The 27,380-nt window shown below is 37.1% G+C and overlaps 2 long non-coding RNA genes across 4 annotated transcripts; one reads left to right on the plus strand and one right to left on the minus strand.

The window, feature by feature from the left end:
• Positions 1 to 3,438: 3,438 nt before the first annotated feature.
• LOC145551314 (uncharacterized) lies at positions 3,439 to 4,602 on the minus strand. Its single transcript, XR_014087124.1, has 4 exons — positions 4,398 to 4,602; positions 4,089 to 4,226; positions 3,875 to 3,980; positions 3,439 to 3,784 (listed from the first exon to the last, which is right to left on the minus strand). It is a non-coding gene; the product is annotated as an uncharacterized LOC145551314 (long non-coding RNA).
• Positions 4,603 to 6,595: 1,993 nt separating this feature from the next.
• LOC108166211 (uncharacterized) lies at positions 6,596 to 26,957 on the plus strand. Of its 3 annotated transcripts, none has more exons than XR_014087326.1 (3): positions 6,596 to 7,280; positions 16,124 to 16,181; positions 17,415 to 22,882. It is a non-coding gene; the product is annotated as an uncharacterized LOC108166211 (long non-coding RNA). The 3 variants fall into 3 exon arrangements; XR_001776501.2 differs by lacking the exon at positions 6,596 to 7,280 and adding an exon at positions 24,858 to 26,957 and having other exon boundaries at positions 15,390 to 16,181; positions 17,415 to 17,567; XR_014087325.1 differs by lacking the exon at positions 6,596 to 7,280 and having other exon boundaries at positions 15,390 to 16,181.
• The last annotated feature ends 423 nt before the right edge of the window (positions 26,958 to 27,380 follow it).

A 27,380-nucleotide genomic window follows, 5' to 3' on the forward strand; every position in this document is an offset into this window, starting at 1 on the left:
GTTGTAATCCACTCGCAGGCCGAGCAGAAGCTGTGTGTGGATTACCAAAGACTAACTGCAGACTCTTTGCTTGTTTTACACCTCAAGAGGATCCTAATTGAGCCAAATCTCATTATTTATGGCTGGCAGCAGAGACAGTTAGTACTCAGTGTTGCTGGTGTATCTTTAAGGAGTTCAGTCAGGAGCCGGATCTGCTCCTGTAAGAGTGAGCACGCACTAGTTCGGCCTGCATGCAAGTGGCTCTCCAGAGGAGAATTAGAAGGTGGAAGCGGAAGCATTTGCTGGCCATGAGAGGCTCCGTCTTCACCGCGTTGCAAGTGAGCAGCGAAGGCTGCAGGCAATACGTAGCAAGGACAAACGTCAAAAACAAATTGAGTATTTAAACAAAAAAACAAATATTTTCTAGCTTTACTTTCTGTGACTTAGTAAATATTGCTAATGCGGAGCCATGCAGAGAATTTGCTGCGAGCGGCTTCCTCGACTGGCAATTTCCCCTCATTATTAAAACTCAAGAATTGATGATTTAAAGATACAGCGATATTAAGTTTCATTGCCGACTGATATGAGAATTATGAACGGTGACAGAGGGCAAGAGCTGACCTCGTGTGGAGCCACGGTTCTCCACACGGATAGACAAAAAGGAAAGACAACCTCCGAGAGGCGTCCACATAAATGTCACGCTTCTGGCCTGCTAATAATCTTTTTTTTTAAAAGAACACGACTTACAATAAAGGAGCGAGGGAGTAAGAAATTAAAGAGAACCAGAAAGCAAAAGAACCAGGAGAGGAAGAGGAGTGTGTTAATATATTTCAAACAAAGAACCAAAGCATATCAGATGCAATGTGAGATTTTGCTGATTTTCAGATGGCTGCAGTCAGGCGACGTGAAGCTGGGCGAGGTGGAGAGAGCGAGAAACAGAGAGAAAAAGAAAGATGAAGGAGACAGACAGAGGTGGAGGGTTGGGGGGGGGGAGATTTGGGAGTTAGAAACCTCTCAACCATATGCATTTCTGCATCTGCAATATCCATGCAAATGGTGGCATGCATGAGTGATAGGAAAGCAATGAGAGGAGCTACTTTTCAGTCGTGTTGCCCTGAATGATGCCGAGCTCCTGCCGAACTCACACACAAAACGCACAGAGCTGCAGATGACAGCACAAATGTAGCTCCTTAAGTCAGTATTTTTCTCCATCAGTCTTTAGAAGTGGACAGAACAGCGTCTGCCAACAATTCTCCATCTTCATAAGCCATAAATTGTTTTCACAATATTAAAAAGGCAAAGCCAGGTTTTGGGCTTTTGGGGTGATTCAATCATGATTAGATTTTCATGTGTAGTAGCTGGATGGGAAAAGAAAGTAGAGAATTCAAAATAAGTTAAACATAAAAAAACAACAACAGAGGACAAGCTAAATGCTGTCTAAAAGTTGTTTGGTTCTGGTCCTGGCAAGACTGAGTAAACAGCATGCTGATGACCCAAAGGATCTGGATGGTTCGTACCCGACAAGCAACTCTTTGAACTTAAAACTGGTTTTAGTTGTAGGCAATAAAAAATAAAATCTGTCCTTTTACAAACAGCGAGCCATAGCGGTAATTCAAACGCAGGTTAATTTTCCTGGTGATGGTCAGGACTCTGACAGCAGCAGTTTGAATGGACTGTGGCTGCTTGATTGATTTTGCATTTTTAAAGAGGCTGGAGCGATATTCTAAGACAAAATGTGTGCTTACAGTAAGTTCTGACACGCTGGTGCTCAAATATCCTGAAGCAACAAACGCACCATTTCAAAAGATGTAAGCAGTGCCATTAATTAGGCAGATGAGCTCACTCTGCTTTGTTGGCATTGTGACATGCAAACACAAGGGTTTGAAATAATTTTTTAGGAGAAAAGCAGTTCAGTGAAACCAGTGAAGTGTTACTTAGAGGAATGTCTCCGTTTTATATAAAAGTGGACAGAAAAAACTTCAAACTAGACGTATTATTTAGTTTGGCACTGGCTGGAGAAGCATCTATTGCCATCAAACTTTATGCTCTCAGTGTTTAAAACTTGTTTTAGGAACAAAAACAACAACAACTTAAATCTTTTCTGCATTAAATAGGAGGAAACTTTGACCCATCCAGGTATTGACATATGAACACACTAACTTAGTAGTGACTATTGTGTTTTTATTTAGTGACATATAAACCTATAGTTGTATATCATCAGCATATACACGGCTAGAGATCGCAGTACTCCTTAATCTGAGCTACAGAATCTTGTAGCTGTTGAATAAACTTTTCCCAATGTAGTCTCAGTGCTGTGATGTACGTTCATTGATTAAACAAATGGAAAACAGATGGCTGAACTTTTCAGCCTACATAAAATAACAGTTTCCAACTATGAATAATGCTAGTACTGACCCTTGGGAATGCTTTTCCTCAACAAGGACAGTGAAGCTCGTCAGAGTTGCTAAACAGATGAACGGATGCAAGGCAATTCTGCAAAAACCTGTTGGAGGGTTGTGAAAAAGCTTGAGACTGGGACAGAGGTTTGTTTTCCAGCAGGACACTGGCTCTAAACAAACAACAGAACGGTTTAAATTAAACAATATTCAGTGTTCGAACGGCCCAGTCAAAGTCTGCACCTTAACACAGATAAGAAACAGTGCCGGGACTTAAAAATTGCTGTCCAGACATTCTCTAATCAGCCAGACTAAGCTGGACCTGTTTTGTAAAGAATTGGCAAAAACATTGGTCTGTAGTTGAATTTTATGTGTAAAGGAAACGAAGACACAACTCGAGGCTGTAACTGCGAGGAAAGATACAGGAGTTACCAAAAAAAGGCAGTGTATTAGAAGGTTTTTGTTAAAAGAATTTAAACATTTGGGTTGCAATGTGAAATGTGAAAAGCGTTAAAGGAATGGGAATACCTTTACATTGCAGAAGTGTTATTCAGAGTTGTCTCAGGTTGGAGAATCAGAAACGGTTTAATTACGAATCACACTGAGGTCAGTGTCACTGCTTATTTCCGCCAAGCAGCTCCAGAACTAGAGATTTCATAAAGTTTAATCCGAATGACATTTTTTTAACACCTTTCCACCCAGGTGAAAAAAAAAGTACTTTAGTATACTAAATTTTAACATACCTTAGTATACTTTTATCGATGTACTTAAACTGTACTATTTTGGAACAACTAATTTTGTGCTTAGTATACTTTAGTAGTATTTAAATAGTATTAAATTACAACTAATAGTATAGTTAGTATACTATACGTACTTTTTTTGGAACAACTTCAAGTGTACTTTAAGTATACTTTTGAAATATATTTCAGAGCTTTATTATTATATTTTGATATATTTTGAGTGTAATAATTCTGTCTCAGAATTATATTAAAGTATATTTTAAATATACTATTAATATATTAGTAATGTATTTAAATTACACTTAATTTTTATTTTTGATTTCCTGCTATTGATAATAAACTACAATTTTAATTACTTGTGAAAGTCTTTATTCCTAAGTACCTATTTTGTACATGACATGCATAACTACATTACAGTACTTACATTGTTTTAGGCTACAATTACATGGAAAGATTAATTACACAAGATGTTCAAGGTAATTCAAATATTGTTTTATTACAGACATTTTAAAACTGTCTAATTTTAATCAAAACATTATAAACTTAACACAAATTATAAGTTTTCAGGTCAAAAGTGAACGCATGAACATGAAAATTTAAGTGTGACAATAAAACATGAAAGTGAGGATCAACGACAGAACATTCCCGTTCACTGCACCTTACAGAAACCTACGAAAAAGAACAATAGAGCAATTAAACAGAGAAAGTATTTGTATTTAAAGAGAACAGAAAAATGGCAAATAAAAAAATAATACTTACAATTTTAAGACGTTGTGGACTCGCCATGTGTGTGACATCATCAGAACTGATGATGATTGGGACCGGATGCCTGGGGTGGAAAAACATTTCTGGGTGTCGTCTTTGCCTGTTTATGTTAGAAGTAGAAAAAAATAGTCAGCAACGTCATAGAATCAGTTGATGTTGGCATTAACTATGAAGCTGTTTTAAGTGTGGACTTAAGGAGACAAACTACCTTAAAATCTTTCCATCCATGATCTGAACACACTGATCCTTGTAGGGTGGTGAGGGGGGTTGGTGGTGCCCATCTCCAGCAGCCATCAGATGAGAGGCAGGGTTCACCCTGGAAAGGTCACCAGTCCATCACAGGGCCCTGAAAGACAACAACAAATAAAATGTATGAAAGAGAAATGTTTAACAAGGAGAAAAATTCTTTCCAATTACCTTTAAATCAAATAATGTTTATTAAGCACTTGGTGTTAGTAACACACCAGTTTTTGTTGTTGAAAATGTAGCTAGCTCCTCATTGAAAAAACAAACTTACATCATGAAGACAATGTGAAGGTTCATCTTCAGAGCTGGTTGGTGATCTGGTGGAGTCAGAGTTTCTTCTGAGACAGAAAGTCTTTAGGTTTTCTAACACCTGATTTCTCTGGCTTCCTCTTTCATCTTCATTTGCTTAGACTGCAAACATATGTTGAAGATAAAATCATTGATGAACAAGTTAGAACAACAACAACCTCACAATATCAAAGTATCTTTGTCTTATGGAGCTTAATTAAAATCAGGTTAGTTTATGAATTAAAGTATAAGTCGGAACAAACAGCCTCCATGCAGTTATAACATGAAGCTGAATGATTCCTATTGTAATAAGTCACAATAAAATTGATAAAATAATTATTTATTATACCAACGTAAGTTATATGTCTTTACTGCACTGTTTATAATTAAATGAAGATAATTAATAAGCAAACTTACCACCAGCTAGCAACACTTAACAGCCGTCGTCCCTCTGGGCTCCTTTTGTGAAACACATTTCATTTCCATCGGTTGTTGTCTCGTTGTGTTGTCGTCTAACTAGGACTAGGACGTCACCAGCTTGAATTTACCAAAATTAGTAACTATTGTCAAGGCCCTCTCTACTTTTACGGCAATATTATGCGAGTAAAAATGACGAATTTGAACAGCGTCTGTTATCTTCCCTCCTTTCAAGTTTTTTCTTCTCTTTGTGGCGTTTTTTAAATAAATGAATGTGCAATACCGCCACCATCTGGTCTGGAGTGTGAACTGGAGCTAATGCCGTTGATTATAAGGTTTTACATCACACATCTGAAAATTGATTGGCTACTTTCCTAAAAATTACACCATTACACATCATTTTTTTATTGTATGCAATTTTAATAAATAGTAAAAGATTATTAAGGCACTTAAAAATTCATACATATTCATTCATATTTTGTTCACTTAAAGTATACTTTTATTTAATATATTAAAAGTGTATTTTGGTACAATTATGTTTAATTGTATTTAAAGTTCTAATTTCGAAATTGGTACAAGTGTATTTTTAGTATACTTCAGTTATACTTATAGGTAGTACACTTAATATTTAGTATACTTAAAGTGTACTTTCACAAATTTAAGTATGTTTGAAGTATACTTTTTTTCACCTGGACACGAACAACGATTTGTCTTTAAATGTTCATTTAAATCGAAGTCTGCTATTATCTTGAAGAACTTGTTGGCCTGCCATCTGTAACCAATTTGAGGTACACTTTAGGCCAGTGGTGGAAAACAGCACACCGAGCCGACGCCTGGCGTTCAGCTTCACCAGCCTTAAGTCAGTGCAAGACTCATGCAATGAGATGCTGTTCACTTGAACTGTTTGAATTTATTTATTTAGTATTATGTACAGTAACATCAATCTCAAATGAGAGGAAATCCAGGGCGCCAGATTCAGCCTCTGGCAATATTTCATCCACGTTCTTAAAGATTGATTGTAGCTGTATTTAATATAAATATAATAAAAATCCATAAAGCATTAACGTAAAGTAAAAGATGACGCAAAAACCTGTTCTGATTTAGTTTTTCATTTAACCCATGAACACAACAGAACATGAGGCAACTAATTCCTGTCGATAAACGTTGACAGTATTTTTAATTTTTTTTTACTTTATCTGAGTAGGTATGGAGATCATCACAAATTTTTAACTATCTGAGCACAAGTTTTATTCTTTAATGAAAATGTAAGCCTCGTTTTATCCGTAGTGTCTCAGAAGTGTCGACACGGAAGATCTCAAAATTTTTCCTGACTGTTTCCAACAATGGATGCACCAAACTGTGTGTTAATTGGAAAACAAGCATGAAATATGAATTCCCAATTTGCCAATCAAAACTCTGCATGTTTTCATAATGAATTTATTTTTGCATCAGTTTCACTACCCGTTTAGCTTCATCATATTCTGTTTTTCATATTTCAGATAGAAGATTTTTGGTAAGATGCCATAAAGCAACAACTGTACCACCTTTAGAGAACTAAAATGAAATAAAAAATAAAAAAAGGCTGTGTGAAGGTTTATGAATAGCATTTACATGAAACTGTTGCATTTTTGACTTTGGAGTCGGTTTTACTATTGTTAAAATGGACAAAGCCACAAGCTTTACATTACTGTCATATGTTTCTATTTATTGAACCTGAGAAATTTTTAACTCCTTTGGAAATCTGTGAACTGAAGGAAAGGAACTGTTGGGCCATAACTCTACAGACGTCAAACTTAAAAGAAAAAAAAGACAGAAGGATTCTATTAACTCTATTATGAGCAAAGGATTAAACGTAATGAATAGACACAGAATGACGTCAAATGAGGTTTACTTCCCTCTTTTTATTTTTTCTAATTGCTACCTTCAGTGTCATTCATGGAATAAAATTTCTGAGGAAATACAGTGTGTGAGTGAATTACTCTGTGGTGTCTGACAAGACAAACGTGGAGGAGCAACTGCGCTTCTGAGGCTTCTTTCTCACAGAAGGTAAAGAGCGCAGATGGGTAATGGAGAAGAGGAGTAAGTGTTAAAGTATTAATGCATGTTGTACTACGAGTTACGCGAATAAAAAGATTTCGTTTAACATGCCTTTGCATGCTTACTCCTGGACAAAGTCAGGGTGCGCCACTGATTGATATTGTTTTTAGTGTCCTCCCTTTTTTATTGCAGCTTAGAGGAGATGAATGCATAATTTCTTCTTTGTGTGCATGTGAGACTTTCGCATTTCTTGCAAAGTATGTGTATTTTGTGTTAAAGCTGTTGTGTGAGGAGCTGGCAGCAGCCTCCTCGCTCCTCTTTTCTCTCCTGCAGTAATCAGCAGGAGTGGAGGCCCGGGCTTCTCCACCTCTCCCTGCCTGTGGTTTCTTCACATACCGTCTCAGCCGAGCGGGTAGGAATGCTCATGTGTGTTGGTGTGTGCGTGTGTGTAGACAATCCTGTGTGCTCTCGTGTGTCTTTGTTAGGTGGGTGCATGTGCGCCGAAACACACAGACTGCACAGCAAACGTCAGTGCTTCGGTGTGTGTGTCAGACAGAGAGCGATCTGGTGCATTCGTGTGTAAGAACAAGGGGTGGGGGTTGAAGAGGCCCTGAAAGGGAGAAGACAGAAAACCTGATGGTAGTTAGTTGGCCTTTTCCCTGCAGTAAACAGAGCTTTGCACAGGAATTCAAAGCAGTTGTTTTTTTGTGAAGAGTCTGCACGTTTTATTATGGTGAAAACATTTTAATCAAACTGTACAGAATTCAGCATCCCCTCCTTGGAGGGTTTATGATGTGCGTTTTTTTTTTTTTTTCTGGTCTGCTATTTGGAGGGCAAGAATGGATTTGAACATCCACACATCTACAGAAACAGACAGATCTGTTGGCACCCAAAGTTAAGATGTTTTTACAGAATCTTTTCATCAAACAGGACAGATCAAGCAGAATGTTACTGAGGTTAGCGTTCCTGTTGTAGTCGTTCAGGCTCTATACAGCTAACAGAGCTTAAGGAATGAGCGAGTGAATCCATGATTCCATCATGATTACCACACAGTGGTTCAATATCCTGTCGTTTGTTTTAAGTAACTCCAATTCGTCTGTTTTAATGGACAACGAAGCATTGGTTAGGAAGATACTTTGATTGCTAATTTTCTCGAGCTAGCCTTGCTAGCAAGACAGCTCTCCATCCTCTCTTCTGCTTACTGTAACTACGCTGGCGGCATCTTTTCATCATTTCCAGTTCGTGAACAAACCATGGAGAGCCCGGCGTTCTGGAAATATCCTCCAGGATGTTGTGAAACTGCAGAAACCAGCTCATACTCTCCATGTGACACGTAAATCCTGATGGTTTCAGGAGCCGCTGCCTCAGTCATTTCATGGTCAACAAACTTACTGTACATGGGCTGGTGGCTTCAAAGTTATAGACCTCTGTCATGTTATGTGTGTACCTCTAGAAGAGCAGAAACCCTGAATTGATGTTTTACTTGATGTTCCTGGTAATTTAACCTGAAAAAGGGTGTATCCAAAACTGCATTAGTTACATTTGTTTTAAAATAATTGTTAGGGGTTCAGATAACCGTGTGATCGTTTTCTACAACTGCATGTTAACAGGATCCGATCAATCAAAAACAAATGTATTCAAATCAAATTTTGTTTTTATACCTTTCAGTATAAAATTATGTCGCAACAATAAAAGATCAATTCATTCTGACATCTTACCCATGGGTTCCAGTTAACGTGTGCTTCATTTTCAAATAGAATCAACCTGTTTTGTCTTTATTAAGCAGACCTAGAGCAGTCCCTCAAATCTGTGCTTTGGTACTGTTGTGTGGAGTCAGTTTTGGTCGATCGAGAACAGAGGGAAGCATAACAACTGTTTACAGCTTTTCCCCTCCGACTGTCTGTGGACATGCTGAGACTCTTAACCGTCTCCCAGAAACTGCTGCACGCACTCAGCCCGGTTCGCACAAGAACCTCTCTCCCTCTGCAATGCCACACACACACGTGATGGACATGCAAACAAAACTCTTTTCCTTTTCTCCTCTCACACATGTGAAAAGTGAAAAAAACCTGCCGTCGAGTTCGTTAATGAACTGCAGCTCTTATATTTCGCCGGCCTGGTACGACCACTCAGCTGATGTAATCACAACGTGATGAGAGGTTGGGATGACACGCGAACAGAGAACATTTGGTCCCTCTCCAAAATGTGTCACTGTTACGATAACCTGCTTAACATGTTACGTTGACTTCGCAGTCATGGTAAAAACATGCGTTACCTATCAGGAGCATTTTCTTTAACTCCCTTGTTGCGTCTTCATTAGCAACAGCAATGATAGCAATCTGGAGAACCGATCCTGGAGCGGATCCGCAGCCTGTGGCTTTTGGCCAAAGAGACGGATTGGGTGGCTCCTTTGAAATCACCTAAAATAAAAGTAGATTTTTATTGTGTGTTGACCTTGCGAGACCTGATAAATTAATTAAAAAGGAAATTTAAAAGTGATGATAGCAGTAGGTGAAATTCATACCAATGGCTTTCTTAAGGCAGTAGGAATGTTTTGGAGATCCAGGGCACAGTAAACCTGCAAAGCAAGTTTAGCTGATCATAGTAAGATTTTGATTTGGATTATTTCTCTGAATGTAGGTGTTCGGTGACAAACTGGAGCATAAAAATTGTCTGGTATGTGTGGGTGTGACCAAGACCAACACATACATGACAATCCCATTTTTTAAGTTATACACTGCATAAACCACAATGCATGTAGCCGTCTATGTTTAAGTTTTGATACCACATGCTGTCAGAATATTGGCTCTTATTGTCCAACTTGAATGGCAGACGGTCAAAATAAAACATATTAATTTATAGCTATAGAGAGCTCCTTCAGATTTACAATGTTTAAATCTTTAGTAATTGTATATCTACTGATGTTTCGGAAAGGGTGGGTGAAAAACAAACCTAATATTAACACTCGTGGTGTTGGAGAACAGTGACGTGTTTCTTTTTAAAATAAAATTAAATCCTTGGCATAAGTCTGCAGTTATCACCTGCTTTGAAAGTGGTGTGAGCAAGAGCAGTGACAGCAAGTAAGCTTAAGTGATTAAAAGTGTGTATATTCATTTAATGAAATTGGTTTATTCAGTTTAATTTTACATGGCCAAACTCATAAAAGGTATTTGCTTAATGGGTTTTTACACTCAAAATACTCAAAACATACACAGTCATGTTACTGGGTTATAGCAATCCAATCCGATTTATTTATAAAGTAGATGCAAACTCAACAGACGGTTGACCAAAGTGATGTACATTAAGAGAATAACTACAAACAGTGTGAAAATTATTTAAAGTTTACTTTTTAAGTGCAGGCTGCAGTCACTTTGCTCCATCAGGAGGACCAACTCCAGACGCTCTTATTTCACAAGATCTGAGTCGGTAAATGAACACAGTGAGCCACAGCATTCAACTCTGATGAAATACCCAGTCTGGATGCAGCCCTGAAAAAGAAGGTGAGGACACTGAGCATTACTTAATCCTCTTTGGTAGAGCTGCCCATGCCTGTCAGTGTTCTTGAAATTAGTGTGCTCTTCACTGGAAAAGCTCGTTCTGCATATGTAGTCATGGATATTGCTAACACTGTGGATGTAAAATTTAAGTATTGCTGTCTTGCAGAAGTTTGAAGTGAGTCTTGACACATGTTGAATGAGATTTCGTTTCGGTATGACAGGAGAAGAGGAAACGCCTAAGGAACTGCATGTCCACCTCCAATGGATGAATCCTGAAGCAAAAGCGAAGGAGGCGTCCTCAGCTTAGAGCAGCGTGTCAAGGTTCTTTAGACATTCGATAGCGCAACTCAAAGACCACCAAAGCAGAGCCGGCTGACGTTTTATCAGTGGCTCATCGACAGTCAAAAGACTTCAAGTCACACTTAGTCCAATTCCTGCCTCCTATCCAGCAAGTCCTTTGGTGACACAAACTTTAAAGTTGATCAAATTAGACAGCTGGAGTGACAAAAGTCATGTCAGATCTGAAATAAGAAATGAAGCCAATAAAGCATTTAATTTGTTTGCTCAAACAAGTCGTCCTGTCCATAAAAAGTTCTTGCGTTCTGCTCCATAAACTCTAGCCAGTAAAGAAGAAAAAAATTACTGTTGTCAGCAATATGAGTCTTCAGTGGGGGTGCTTATTAAAGATAAACTGTGTGTGGCTCGGTTGGTTCCAAGAACCAACAGGATCGTCTTGCTTGGGATGCCGTTTTTTGTTGAGCAGCGGTTGCTGTTTGCTGTGTTCACAGAGAAGAGGTTCCTTATTCTGCTGCAGAGGTAATGATTAAAGTTGAAGGCCAGTGTTACTACAAACATAACCACATCCAGTGGCTCTGAAATTCAATGCAATCCATGGATTTCAGATGGGGAGTTGCCCAAAGATTTTTCTTTAGTAGCCTGTCCTGAGTTTAATGACACTTTCAATGATTAGCAGACATCAGTGATCCAGGCTCGTCACTTGTTGAATGTCTTGGTCCTCTGCAGTCCTATATCTGTCCTAAATACAAAATGCTCCCATCAATGTTTTCCACTTGCTTTGAACACATCCTAGGATACCATCCAGTTTAATTCCAGTCTGTATTTCAACTCCAGAGGGGGAAAAAAATGGTCATAAACACGCCAGATTAGGTCAGCGCTGGTTTCGTAACCATTCCATGACCTCTCTCGTTAGATTTTTCTTTCCCTTCTGTTTTTTTTTCTCTCTCCTTCCTGCGCCCCTCTCTGCTCTCTCTTCCCTTCCTACTGTTGCTCCTCTCCACTGTGTGCAGCTCAATCTGTCTTCTGTTTGGCTTTGGTCTCCCTTTCAATCTTCCCCAATCCACAGCTCTCTGTTTAGGTGCTCTATCTTTACCATCTTTCACCCAATTTATAAGGTCCCACTGCTGAAGCTCTAAACTTCACAAGTACTGATTCATTGCAGTTTCCTTCTTTTCCCAGCTCTTTCTTTTTGTTCTTTCCTCCTCCTGCTCCCACTGAATTTATTTTCATTTTTCTACATTCACCACCTTTTTGGTGGCTGATGGCTTCTCATGGCTCAGTGCACTGAGAGGTAAAGCTGACGATTTGCATCCTTGTCATTAAGTTAAAAAGAAATGAGATATTCTCTGAACATTTTGCACACGATCTTTGATTTAGGAGATCATTATTCATCAAAACCATATCTATGCCCCTACAACAAAGATGCCAGCCTACTACAATATTACCAAAAGTCAAAAACATTATGAACATGAGTTTATTATGCACAAATGGTTGTCTTCCCAAAAATACACGCATAGATTTCAACGCTGCTCAAAAATGTTTTAGATTCAAATCAATTTGGCTCTAAATTGTAGACAATTGAATGTGTATGAAAACAAACAAGCAATTTAAAAATATATAGCTTCACAAATATATATTGTTTCTGAGTGGCCTCAAAAACAAATTTCAGGTTCCACCAATTAAATCAGTTCGTTTAGTTCCTGAAGCAGCAACGCAGTATCAGAACATCGCAATATCACCGCATCGCATTATCACCATCACATCTGACTGAAGGGCATGACGTTGTTTTTACGAAATGTACGTTTTACTGCAAATGTAAAGAGACAAACGCCTCAAAAGTAGTTCTAGTTATTGTCAAACTAGTCATCAGAATATTTTTGACAATTGTGTAGTTGCAGGTCTTTATTTTCATTTGTGTCCACAGTGGTTTTTCTTCCCGTCAATGCTGTTTCTGTATTTCTTTCTTACTGGTAAATGATGACCACTGGCCTCATCTGAAGGATGCGTGGCCTTCAGATGAGGTCAAATGTTGCTTTGGGTTCTTTTGTGTCCCATTGAAAAGCCGCTCTTGAATTGATTTTGGTAGCGTGGTCTCTCCTGGTAAGGTTTATGTTTTTAATTTTTCTTCCTTTGAGGATTATGTCTCGTACTTTGTTTCACCGGCATCCCAAAGCTTTGAAATTGACCCTACGACCTTTTCCGTACAGATAGATGTCAGGGATCTTGTTTCTGGTCAGGTCCTGAATTTCTATCAGTTGGGAGATGTTTTTGTCCACTTCACATCGCCAGTCTGGTTCTACTTAAGTTATGAATCTACATGTCTAGCTTTAAATGGTGCCTATGGAAATGTAACTTGTTTAATTACTATTTATTTATTTACTTCACACAGGACCAAGTTGGTTTGAAAGAATTTTTACCAAATACATTATATATATATATATATATATATATATATATATATATATATATATATATATATATATATATATATATATATATATATATATATATATATATATATATATATATATATAACATTATTTTGAGTGAAATCCATCTTAGACCACCAAGTTCACCCAGATTTCAGACGTTTAGGGGGATTGAAAACCAAATTAAATCTCATATTTACACCAGATCATGACGTCAAAAACAAAAAATGTTACACTCGATCATAAATCTAAAAACGGAAAAATTCTTGTTTACATGTGTCAGATAAAAAAAACAATTAAATATGCAACACTACAAAAATGCACATTGTGTATTTCAAATGAGAAAATTGTGAAATTTTATAATCCAGACATACGGACTATAGTTCTTCTAGGACAAATGTTTTTGCAGAAATCTTGTGATTACATTTTGTAATGCACATCGTAATGATTTAGTGGCAGTGAAATTCACTGATTGGAGCTTTTCAGAAATACATAATGCAACTCAGTTTAAAACAAACAGCGCGGCTGTTGGGCGTGTTTGTGGCTAAATATTCTGTAATCTCTTGCGGTAATTTAATTAGCCAGGAAAGAATGTGATTAATCAAATCAATTAGATTGCACGAGGAAACATAAATCATGTTGCCCCAGTCTCATTATCAACCTCAGGGTGGACATGTGAAGAGAGAGTGTGCGTCTGTATGCAAACATGTGCGTGTGTCTGTGTTGCAACGTGTCCAAGTGTGACGGTGAGAAAATGTGGCTTTACCCTTCAGCAGCAACCATTTTACTCTCTGTGTTTGTGAGTGTGTGTGTGCTGCTAGTGTACACTAGAGAGTAGTTGGAGAGGAGAAAGAGGGGGATAAGCGTTTGCAGGCTGCAATTATGGGTAATTTTTCCAACAGCAGCAAAATTAAAGCCCCTCAAAACAAAACAAAGAGGGCAAATTTACTCCCTGGACTAGTATGTCACTGATGCTCTTGGAGAGGAAGGGAGCACGCAGCTCCAGCCAACATGTGTCACGTATGAACTGATGTATGACTGTCATCATGTTGTGGAGCTGGTTTGGATCACGAACAAAGCTTCCTCGTATGTTTCCTGCAGACAGAGAAGAAAAGGAATTGGTGTGTTGGTTGCTATGCTACCACACAGTCTGACCACATGCGTACAAATGTTCACGTCCGCATCTCCTGGTTATTATTCATAACTGCGGCATGTTACCAGACACTTCAGCGACATGTCGTGGACGTGCATATTTGAGTACAGTTTTCTTTTCTCAAACACAAGTGGGTCTCTAAATTGATCCACTTCAGGACGTCAGGCACAAAATTGTGCACTAGTCTTAATCTTTAGCAAGTGATATGAGATTCCAATAAAGCTGGCTTATCAGGGTTTCCCCCAGAAAACGTTCCAAACCCGGTGGTTGAAGCACTAGGGCAGTCATTCATTCAGCAGCCTGCTGTGTTTTTGAGTTAAATTTTTTTTAAAGTTGACAGGAAATTTGAGAATATCAATTGATAATTATGTGTTATTGGAAGATTAAAGCTTGAATACTGACTATAAAGTCTCTAAAAAAGCAAACATTTAAAAAAACTGAAATAATTAAGCAATGCCTGGTGGGGGCACAAGTAAAGCCTGGTGGCCCGCCAGGCTTATAATTCACTAAGGGAAATCCTGGGCTTGTGCAACATCTGAGTGTTTTATCCATTTTGGAGTGTTTAAGCATTTCCTGTCCCAATACTCCAGACGGCCACTTTATAAGTAATGATTCAATTACTTGTCAGCACAGATAGTAATTCGAGGAATCACATCACAACAGATAAATGCTTATAGAGCTGAAGTTAAGATGTTCAAGGTGGCGCAAAAATCCTTATCTATAGGAAAAAGAGGGGGATGTTACAACTAAACGACATTTATAACAGCTTTGTTCTCCACTATCAACAACAAAAAAATGAAGATAAAGTCTAATAATTTCACACAAATCTTAAATGTTGGATGGAAATTAACATTCTTCACATTTTTATCAGCTTTCTGCACAACCACAAACAGTAGGACAGTACAAATGCACATTTTGAATAAGTATATTAATAAATAATAAATATAGAACATCTTTAAATAAAGGTTTTTAGTCTCTACATCTAATAATTTAAGTTGCAGTTCAGTATATATATATATATATATATATATATATATATATATATATATATATATAGTACAGTCTCACTGGAAAATGCAATCTTGTAAATACTTTAGCTTGATGAAATTTGCCTTCAGCAGTATTTGACTCTTGTTCTAGAAAAAGCACCATGAGTTGCCAGTTATTTGCTAAAATGTATCTGCAGAAAATGTGGCAGAAATTATTTAACTGGTGACACTATATTATAACCAATGACCAATTCTTTATCTTTATGTTTTATATTGTTTAGCTCATTTAATAATAATAATCTTAATTTAGAAATTCTCTGAGCAAATTTATTAGCTGCCTCATTCTTCATAAACTAGAAATCTGAAGTGTTGAAATCTAGTTCTATGTGAGAAGTCAAGGTCTCTTTGGAGCAGTAGCTAAGTTTGGTTTGCTTGGACCCGCTCAGGTTTCAAATGCTTCAAAAACATCTCATCTGTGCTTGAACTACTGTTCAGCCCATTTCAAAGCAACTGTCTGTAAATTGATTTTATGTTTATTCAAAGCACTCATGAAAAAACACAAATTACAGATCAGCTTTTCTTTTTTTTTTTTTTTATCTCTGCAAACAGAGATGCTGGCAACTTTTTCAATAGATATAAGGCAACCTTCAGTCACATAGCCAGAATCAGCCTCTGACCTTCTTCTCTTCCCGTCTATGAAAACAGATGACATTAGGTTGGTGGAGGTTTTACTGTGACGCTGTCATTAAACTCCACCTTTCACCCTGCGGGGGCTCACATTGTGATTTACCTCTTTGGGAACGTACAGTAGGAGGATAATATCTCCATACACTGATAAATCTCTCTTCCTGCCTTTTCTCCTGTCGTCACATCTCTTTTCCTCTTGTCAGGTTGAACCCGGATGATCTGTTCAATCACCCGAGATCGCAGAGGCAGGACCCCGTAAAGGTGATTCACTCCATTTCAGCCCTTCATACAACGTCTCTCCCGTCCCCTCTGTGTTTATAGCTCCCTTCGGTCAGCTGTTGTTAACCTAACTCCGCTGCATCATATTAAAACAAAGGCCACGAGAATCTTTTTTTTTTTTTCTTCTTTTTCATGTAGTATGAAAAAAGCGAGGTTTATGAAATGCACAGACACTCCAATCTATTTTCTTCGGAAAACACTTTTGTTGTGCAAGTGTCACTTAAACGAGCTTTTTCTGGTTCTGCTCTCCTAAACTTTCCTGTAAGTTTTGTAACATTTTGACATATTTGACAGTTTGAACCGCTGCAGACTGCTAACAGGCTCACTGTGTCTGCTATCAGTGTCTTGTTTGCAGCCAAGTGACTGGCATCACGCAGGCAGGTGCCCGTGCCTTCTAAACTTTTGTACACTTTTGTTACTGCTGCAAGTACTATAAAGAGATTAGTCTCCAAGAAACAGAACCTGACGTGTAGACGGATGCGCGCCGCATCAGCTTTCCTTTTCACATGACCAAACTGAGTTCTTGATTTGGACAAAAAGAAATAGTCTTTGTCAGAAAAACATAGTAAACAATTACCCTTGATCCCTTCGGTTTCAAGCACTGACCTGCGAAGGCGGGGAAGTGACTGTTGTCTTATTGTATCACGTCATGTCTCCTCATCTTCATTCAGTGTCGCCAGAGAATGCAGGAGAGCTGGGCAATTATTTCTGATGTATCTAGTTGGACAAATCTGGGCATCCTTAGCAGAGCTCTGGAGTCTAGTTGAGGTTTATGTCCTCATAATTGATGCGCTCCGTTCTGCTGCCTCAGTTCAAGCTTTTCCATGATGTCCTGTTTAGTCTTGTCGTCTGTGCCGCGTGACAATTTTTTTTAGAAGATTATCAGTCATGTAAATTAGATCATGGTCATTAAAGGCGACGATGTGCCCAGACATTTGTCCTAAAATGAGACACAACTGTTTATCCCACATTGGGCATATGAGAAAGTAATCTAAAGTATAAAATAGTAAAGTGAATTAGTGAGTTGTTTACCAAATGTTTAGTCAGATACCAGATCATTGGGCTATGTAAAGTTAGCGCTAGCTAGAATACACCTCTACGGATGTATTCTGGGAAAATTTAAGCAAAACGCTTTGTGTAATGTTGAAGTAGCGTCCATTGTCACACTTTTCACGATTTTCTAATATACTGGTATATTTTATTCTTTGAACTCAGAACTTCAACTGGGAATGTCTGACCATCAGTCTGGAGATCTCAAGTCTCTCAGAGAGTTTCTCTGATCTTCTTCTGGAGGCTGGGAACTTGTGATCAGGATGGACCACGTTCAGGGCCTCTTCTGAAACAGCGTTCAGGAGCTGTGACCTGAAGGTAGTTTGCGTCGATCATAGCAGCAACCAAGGCTGCAGTAATGGAAGCCATCATGCTGAAGATAGAAGCTTTTAGCGTTTGGTCGACTTTTCCAACAAAAGAGCTGGAGCAACATTAACCAAAACAAACAAGGCTGCCACTTGTCTCCGATCGTGTTTATGAATGATCATTGATCGTTCATCAATGAATCCCAAGGCAGTCATGGAGAGGCTGATGCCAGGGTGGAAACCTCATCGTAGTATCTTAAAATAAATTAAAGGAAACTGAGGCATGTCTTTTACTTTTAAACAAGCATTGATTAAAGTGTTGACAACTAGACCTGGAAATATTAGGTCTGGATTTTACAGAAAAAAACAAAACAAACCATCATCACACATTGCACATCTTAAATGCATCAATCTATCCAAACAAAAAAAATTATTGAATCACAGCACAATTTATTTACATTTTTTTGTGTTAGTATACATTTTGAAAAAGTAAAAAAAAAAAAAATGGTCAAGTTTTCTAAACCATAAGGACATTTTGGGATTACAATTTTTCTAACATTTATTTCTGTTGAGTTGGAATCATCATGCAACTTGTTGAACACAATCTGCTTTGCACACATTTTACTTTCCAGTTGACCCCCAATCAATGTGCTCATTAATACCTGTTTGATGCTGACATTATTGTGAAAAAGTCGACGCATTGGTGTGAATTATTGCGAGATTTTTTTTATATATTAAAGTTGTTTAAGGGGGCAGAAGTCCTCTTTTGATCAAGCCCAACCTTGACCAACTATAAGCTCAACCCTCCAGTAAGAACCATTTTCCATTAGCATTGTAGGTAAAGTACTGACTGCTGGAAACAACTCCACACAATCACTGTGCCTAAAATTACATTTAAATACATTTCATTTTTTACATATCAAAAGCCTTGATAATGAGGTAGTACTTTACTGAGTTCTCCACATTTTATACAGTCTGTATATAAACAGCAACGTAGATAAGAACAAAGCAGAGCTTTTTAGTGATTCCACATTGGAAGTGGAACTTCAGTTTTTCAGAGGCAGACTCTCTTTTAATAATCTCCAGTCTTTTATCCATTCTCCTTCACATTCTCCCTTGACCTTACCAGGTTGCCATCCTGCTGTTCTCCTGCTTCACCCAACCCCCAGCCCAGAAAACTGATACTACTCAACTCGTACTGCGTGTCATATTCTTTGTGGATGTGTGTAAAACTGCCTATTCAATTAATTCCCAAGCAGGCAGCTCCTTATGAAGCAAACCGTACAGGAAGGCAGGCAGAAAGGAGTTGTTGCCTTGATCGTTCATCAATGAATATATCTCTTAGTTGAGATTGGGACTTTCTTATAGAAACACATGCGGTTCGATGCCTCTACTTATGCCAGCCTGAAACGTATAACACACAACTCCAAGGTCCAACCAATGTGATTCAAATTAAGCAAAATAAGCTTAATGCAAGTAAACATAGAGAATCGAGAATTTTATTACATTCAGTTGCACTTTTCTTTGAATCTGAGGATGTTTTTTAATAACTACTTAGAGGGTCTTTTTCTGATGCTTTACATGATGTTTTCAATTTTACATCTGTGAAGGCTCTTCATTTAATTTTGCTTTATCTTTTACTTTGTGTGACTACATGCTTCCATTTTTCCTCTCTCTTTGCTGCCTATACAATGAGTATCCCCACTGAGAGACAAAGAAGGTTATTTCTATTCTATTCTATTCTATTCTATTCTATTCTATTCTATTCTATTCTATTCTATTCTATTCTATTCTATTCTATTCTGTTCTATTCTATTCTATTCTATTCTATTCTATTCTATTCTATTCTATTCTATTCTATTCTACTGCTGTAATCTCAGTGGTCATTACAATATTTACTACAAGTCCTACAAATATATCCATGTACGTGTGTCTTTTTGCTCTATTGGGATTTTGAGATAAACCAACTCAAAGTAACCAAGAAATGGAAGGAAAATTATGCATGTTTTTTAAAAGAAATCTTTTACAACTAGAAACTTAATAAACAAAATGTTGAGTTAATTTGTGTGAACAAGCAGCAGCATGAAAACCGAGGAGAACAACAGAAATGGCCAGGAAGGAAGTTGTAGACAAGATTTTGAATCAGAATTATTTTTGAAAACTTCAGAAGTTTTGAACGTCTTGCAAAGATCCATTAGGGAAGCACGATATGTCGCAGATCATTATAGCAATGTCAAGATATGCATCATTCAATCATTTAATACCTCTGTTATAATTTGTGATAACTGTTCAATGCAGTACAATATGTTTTAGAAGGTACAGAAGGTGAAAGATCACACAGTCGTTGAAATATCTAAGTTGCATAAATGCCAATAAAACGTTTTAGTTATGTTTATTACCATTACTGTGATAAATATCACAAAAACTTTCAACATTTTTCAGTGTACTAACCTCACTCCTGAAACAGAAGCAGTCACAAGTAAAGGAAACACAAATGGGACAACCATCTAGGGACCTTTACTCAAAACCAGACCAGAACATATCCAATAATTAAAATTGAAAAAAATAAAATAAAAATAAAGCAATTATTGTTAATTTTTTTTAAGTGGAAAATATCCTGATGTTGTTGCTGAGATTATATTGAAAAATTCTATAAAACCGGAAACGAGTGACCCTTAAAAAAATCTTTCACCCAGTTAATAAAGATTTTAAATCCCATTGCATCATTCTGCCATCACCATGTTTTACTTTGGTCAGGGTATTTTTAAGAGTTAAGCTTGTACCTCACTCAGGGTTTTTTTTTTTTTTTTACCTCTCTGTGCATCTGCAAACAATGAAAATCTTTTATGCCCTGTGTATAAATCTCCAGAGTTAGTTAAGCTTTATTTTTCCTCTCTAACAAAACCTATAAAAATACCGAGCTTCATCATTAAGAAAAAGTCACTGGTGTACCACAAGCCCAAGCCACAAGCTTTTTCTTTTAATATCACCCATCAGATACTTATATGTGGATCAATGCAAAATGTGTCTCTGATTAAAGTAACTTCTTCCACATGGTTAGAGGTTCTAGAAAAAGATTATCTGTAATTCCCTCCATACCTGCTTTGTGAGTTTTGTTGATCTGCCTTTTGTGCCCAGACTTGTTTTGGTGCCATTTTCTCTCCAACTTAAAAAAAAAGAAAAAAAGAAAAGGATTTGATGGAGCTGTTAAATGTGCTATTTAGCTTTTAATATTTATTACAGCTCACCCATAATTCATTGTGTTCTTTGTTTACTTGGCATCAGTTGAAATATAAGCAGTAAGTAGTCAACGTGAATATTTTAATGTCTGTTTTCTGGTTGTTATGTTATCTTAATATATACAATGGTTGTATTTAGAAACTGGGTTTAAAAGAAAGTAGCATGGAAATGTTTCTGCACCGTATGCTTCATTCTGTTTTCCTTTCCATTTTGCATACAATTTGGAGTATATTATTTAACTCCATTAAATGATATATGTGCATTTGATTTAAAGCTGAAAGAAGTGAACGGGGAATCGTATTTTACGAGCCGTCTGGTCCTTTGTAGGAAAAGAGCCTGTGTTGTAGATACGACAGTAGAATCGGTCCATTGTGGACTAATGTTTCCTAATGGAAGCTGATTTTTAACATCACCATTAACACTGACCAATACATGGATTTATTACTGTAACCTCACCAATGGAAGTATATCATTTTATCTCTAACCCTAATGTTTTTCCAAATGCAGCCCAGCTATGAATCTAAAAAAAAAGAAAAAAAGAAAAGAGCATACAACAGTGTTATTTCATGTTTCTTTCACCATCAAAACACAGAATCCAATCTGAATATTTTAAAAACATAAAGCACTTTGGGCATAACAAGCAGTTCCCTGCAAGCCAGCATGTGTAATTTTCAAATTTATTTATTTTTTTTCCAATTAATTTTAATTCACCTTTGTTTTATTTTTGAAAAAGTCTTTGGGTGCACAAGGTTTAAAACTCAACTCTACACGTACCGTTCCAATAATATCTAAAAACGCTCCCTGGCAATTTGAGGAGAAATCACACACTTCTTAGCAGAACTGATGGAGCTTTTTTTAAACTGTCCAGCTTCAAGCCTCCAAGTCTAGCTCTTCAGCATATTCAGCACATTTTCTATGTTCCGCCTTTTCTATATTAGTAATCAGCCACTAAAGATCTGCATGGTTTATTCATTTCAAAACCAGTTTCACAGTGCGTTTGGGATCATTGTCCTGATCAAAGCTTGCTCAGGTCCATTTGGTGCCTTAGGCAAAATTATAACAAATAAACAATAAGATCATTTTGAGTAGCAGAATATCACAGAAAATTGATGTTGTCTATTTTGTTTCACAGAAAACAATGATTTAGTTCCAGAGTTTCCATTTAATCTGGATGACTGACTAGTTTCTGAATAAGAGGAGCAGATGACAGAAATAAACACTGAACGACAGCAAAACTAAGCTTAGGTCTCCATAATAGTTAAAGTAATAATTTCTGGGAGGTTGAATCAAGCGGAAACAAAATGTCGATAAAATTCATTTTGTGTAATCACATGTTTGATAACGTTTTGAAGGTTTAAATTTAACCTGGCATGACTTCTGTTCATCTTGTATCAGATTTTTCAGGAAGAAAACTTGACATTGACATTTACATCTGATTTGAGAAATACAACTCAGTAGATGGCATGAAGTTTTTTTTTTTTTTTTTAAACAAAAAACTTGTGGTTTTAAAACCACCAATCATTTATTAGCTTTAGCTTGTAGGGACAACTTAACCTGGCAGTGGATGGCAGTGTAAGAGTTTGTACTGGGTAATTTTTAATTTGATTTTTGCACGTCAACTTTGATATAAGATGGGCTAAAATCACCTTTGCCTCCCACAGGAAATGTTTAAAAATGTTTATGTACTCATCTGTTTAGTTTATTTAAGTAGAGAGCAACAGGAAGGAGTGCCAGTCACGGCAAAGGATTAAAACTATTAATTATTATTTTATTTATTTATTTTGAAGTTTTTAAGCAGCTCCAGAAGCTCTTATCATCACAGGATTTGATGGCTAGTAAAAAAAAGTGTTTTTTTTTTCTAACTTGGCACAGGTCATTTTAACAAACATTGAATATCTTTGAAAACATTTGTCTAGTTTTTATTCTGCGTTAAAAAAAAACTTCAAGTTCTTTAAAATTGATATTTTGTGTTCTACAACCACGCCTCCCTAAAATCATGATTAGAGCTCCAAATTATTATCATTCATTATCATGAGTCTATGTGCCATAAATCTCTGGCCAGCAGAGTCTATTGTCTAGTAAAAACAAGGAATACTAAAATAACAACCTTGAAATCTAAGAAACTGAGTTTTACTTTGTTGCCCATGTGAAACGTTTCATTGTCAGGGAACGATTTTAAATAAATGCTCCCCTGAGAATCGCTTCTACTTTTCTGGGTGGTTGTTTCTGGTTTTTTCATTTTGGCTGTCAGCTGAATTATTTTTTTATTTTATTTTTTTTTCACCAAAAGAAAAAGTTAGAACAGGTCAACTTGCAAAACACTTCAGACGGAATGATTCATTGGAGGCTCAAGTCTGGTTTGCACTATTTATATACTGGTTTTACCGTTCTGTGAGTCACGCCTGCTTCTAGTTACAGTCTTTTTAAGAAGTCTTATGCCGGCAGTGACCAATGTTCACCGTGGAGCTCGATCATCAGCCTGCAGAAGAAGCTGCAAGGTGCCATGACACGCTATAATAGCAGATACTCAAGGGAGCTGAATCTGTTAAGTCTTGATTCTGCATCACTTTGGCAGAGGTTGTTTACAGAAGACAAGAATATGTGTGTTTGTGTGAGTGCATTTGTCAGCGTGCAAATATGTGTGTTCGTTTGAGTCACTCCTCGTTTTTTTTTTTCCCCGCTGAAATAAATATGCAGAGCACATCAACTGTTTGTGCTTAGGCAAAATAGATGGCAGTGCTGGTGAGCAAAACATCTATCATTTCTGCCTCTGATTAATAGTTGTCCTGGGGATGGCTTTTCTGCAGAGGGAGAGGGAGGAAAGAACGAGGCGGGGGAAAAACTGTGGAAAAAAAAAAATAAAAAAAGACAAAAAAGCAGAAAACAGCAGTGGAGAAAGAGTGAAAGGGAGGTGATGTGGAGAGGATGCCTCCTGGTTACTGATCTGAAATGGTTAAACGGAGAGAACTCGGAGAGCTAAGAAATGTCTGCAGATGTCTCCTGTTGTGTTGCAATTGTGTGTTAAACCGTTTTCTTTCTCTAAACAAAGCAAGACAAAGGGATCATGTCATGGTTGGGAAATCAAAATGGTGAATCAAAAACCACAGATAATTACGAGGCTTGATGGTGTGGAAATTTTTGTTTACCAAAATCTTCAACGCTGTCTTTAAATATCAATGCGCTGATAGTGAATTATTAAATTCATTTTCCTGTGTTGTTCCATGACCAACGTTTTCTCTGTAGATTTAAGCACAATTGCAAGACTATTGTTTGTCATGTAGTTGATAAATTATAAACTGGACTCAACAGAACTAATTACATGTTCGCTAACAAGCCCCTATAAAAAAGTATTCTTTGTCATAAAACAGTTTTTATCAATGATTACATTTTAAGTCTTATTAGTTTAAAGTTCTTGTTTTCTTCTGTTTGTCAGAAATGAGTGGTTTCTTGAATATTAGCACAGAAAGATAACTGTCAGATTACTAATCAATGTCAATTTAAACAGAATAGTTACCCAACATAACTCGCCCCTCACGTAACTCATGTCATCGCGGTTGACCGATTGTGGACATGGAGGAAAGGTACAAGCTGCCTAGATGACTGGGGGAAGTAGAATTGTTTTTACAAACAATTCATTATTTTTTACTCTCAAGTGTTTCAAATGTAGAATTTGACAAACTATGTTGACTTAAAACCAATAGACTGGACGATCAGTGGATGTTTTCAATTGTCTAAGTATGAAATTGGAATTGGTGAGTCTGAATTGTTTGTTTAGCATTAGCTGCTGCAGTTAGCATTAGCTGCTAATGCTTAGCTTCTAGTAGATCCAATGCTATTTGTATTGCATTATGTGGCAATTATGGATTATTTTTTGCTTTGTTCAAAGTGCAAACACAGTACATAAGTATTCCGCTGTAAATGGTAATGTATTTATTTAGAAGTGGGGATTAATTTTGGATTTATATTGACTGATAAGGTACACATTGCCATGCTTCAATTCAAGTTAGGATTTGTTATTAAATTTATTTATAAAACCTTACAAGTCCTGTTTGACCGTTGCCAGGTTGGATGAACTCGGTTTAACTCTGAAGAACCTGGATTTCCTCAACCTTATCAACCAACCTGAGGTTTGTGGATGGCAGCTAATCGCCCATCTAGGAGTATGAAATCCCAGCCTGAACTCGTTCTCTGGTCTGGTAGGAGGCTGATACAGATTAGCCTCCCATCTCATTAAACTAGCTTTGCACATATAAAAAAGAAACAGCTTCCAACACACTGGAGTCTTCAGACCACACTTCCTCATTCTTGAACTCGTATAAACTCTATAAACTCACACTTGGGGAAAGTTAGTTGTGTTTAAAGACATGAATTGTTTGGCACAGTTGTTTTCCTCAGACCAGGACTTGCACTGATTTGATTGATGTTTCTTTCGATGGTTAATTAAGCTCACGTAAGAACAATAGCAGCTGCAGCAAATTGTACACAATTTATGGTTTTTGGTTTATTTTTCTGATATATTTTACACCTTTTTGTTGTTTTTGTTTATTGTAATACATGGTGTCATGTATTTCAGTCTCTTTTATGAATTACTGTTCTCCAACTCCAGAAGATGAATCTAATCTTCTGTGTTTCAGCCGGTTTTAACAGTGTAGCTGTGTAAGAAAGCTAATTGGGTTCTGCAATTGTTTTATAAGAAAAATTTGAAGATAAATTTAAAATAAAGTTCTTGCTGTCTCTCTGAAGTTCCTGTCCTGATCGTTCTCTGTTCTGGTGTTCTGCTCCCTTTGTGACTTGTGTCACACTCTTGTGAATGAGACTTTTCACACCCCTCTCCCTTCCAGGTCACAGGTCAACAATTATCTTCCGGCAGAAAAACGTTTAATTCCCAAGTTTATTAAAGATGTTAACAATGGAAGACTTGTTCATCCAGCCTTAGATGTTGGAGCCAGAGTCTGACCCAGAGCAGGGGAACGAAGATGACGAACCTGCAGAACCACGCATTCAAATGAATGCATGTCAATGGTGTTAATACTGTATTTACTCCCTCCACATCCATACCAACTACCTACAATATGGAGCATAGTTTAACGCTTAAGTGCTCCGAGCAAACAAACTTTCCCCAGAAACATAAAATTTAACCAGACACTTTGAAAAGCCTCTAATGTAAGGAGTCCTGTGCTACATGCGAGAACCGAACATTTTGTCTTGTCTACTTGCATAGCTGAACTACAAAATCATCGTGAGGAAAAAAGATGGCAGATTCACAAAGCTAATTAGCCAGAAGTCATGACCTTGTTAAGCAGTTCCACAGCAAATGCAGTGACGTCATAGAAAAGAAAACGTTGGGCAATAGAGAAAAATGAACAGACTGAAGAATATAAAGATTTCTATTTATCACCAGGAGAGAATAAATCTAAAATTTTCACACTCATAGACACTCAAAGTGAACAAAAAATTTACTTAAGGGCTAAAAAAGTGGTTTTTGCATGATATGTCACCTTTAAATAGGCCATCACACCATCAACAGAAGGCTGCCATTGTTCTATCTCCATTTTGGTCCATTCCCAAAACACATGGAAGACGGTTACAACTTTTGCAAATATTGAATAGAACACGATATTTGAGATAATAATAAATATAGAAATAATAATAATTATTAATAAACAGCACAATTTCAATAGGCCTTCACGGTGCTTAGCTGCTTGGGCCTAATAATAAAGATACATTTTTTATCACTTTTTTATTTGTCAGGAAAAGTACGGATTGTTTACATTTTGGAAAGCCACAGAATGAATCTACTTTGCCAGTAAGTCATTAAAATCTGACTCAGATGTTTTCATATATTAGTAACATAGAACAAGCTGCTACAGTTAAAGATAGATTCAGATCGACGGGCCTTAGAATATGTCACTTCTCACTAAAATTACATCTAACAAATATTTTCTGGAATGTGATTACCTTGTACTTCAAAACTGATGAAATGTTGTTTTGCATCCTTGGTTCATTTGATATGCAGGGATATGAATATGAAAATTAGCCCCGCCTCGCCCGTCTCCTGCTCGTCTGCGACCCTCCCCCACTCTTCCTCATCCTTTGTAAGCAGACATCATCCCAATCACTCACAGTCCTGGTGTCACACATTATCTCTGGGTAAAGTCAAAGAGTCAGGTTCAAGGGTCGTCCACAGTTGATTTTATACTTGACATTCACAGATTCTTCCAGACAAATTGTGGCCTCATCTGAAAGTGACTCAAGCTGGAACATGTGCAGATTGTGAAAAAAAAAATCCTGCATAAATTCAAACGTGCACTACTTTAAAGTAATCTAGTGGTAATATGTAACTTCTAAAATGCTCTGGGGTGGGGGGGTTTTCTGATGATTTTTATTTTTAATTTTATTCACTTAGATGTCACATAAGTTTCCACTGAAATATAAAGAATGTCTCAAGCTTCATTTCTCGAGGGCAGAAGTCCAGCAGTCTTTATACATGTGAAGCATAGACATATCTAGAAGTTGCAGGACAGAAGCCTTCAAGGGTCAGAATTAGATTGCTGTTATAACATATTAATAATTGTAATTATTTATG

Source organism: Poecilia reticulata, chromosome 4, assembly GCF_904066995.2.
Source record: "Poecilia reticulata chromosome 4, P_reticulata-male-v2, whole genome shotgun sequence".
NCBI lineage: Eukaryota > Metazoa > Chordata > Actinopteri > Cyprinodontiformes > Poeciliidae > Poecilia > Poecilia reticulata.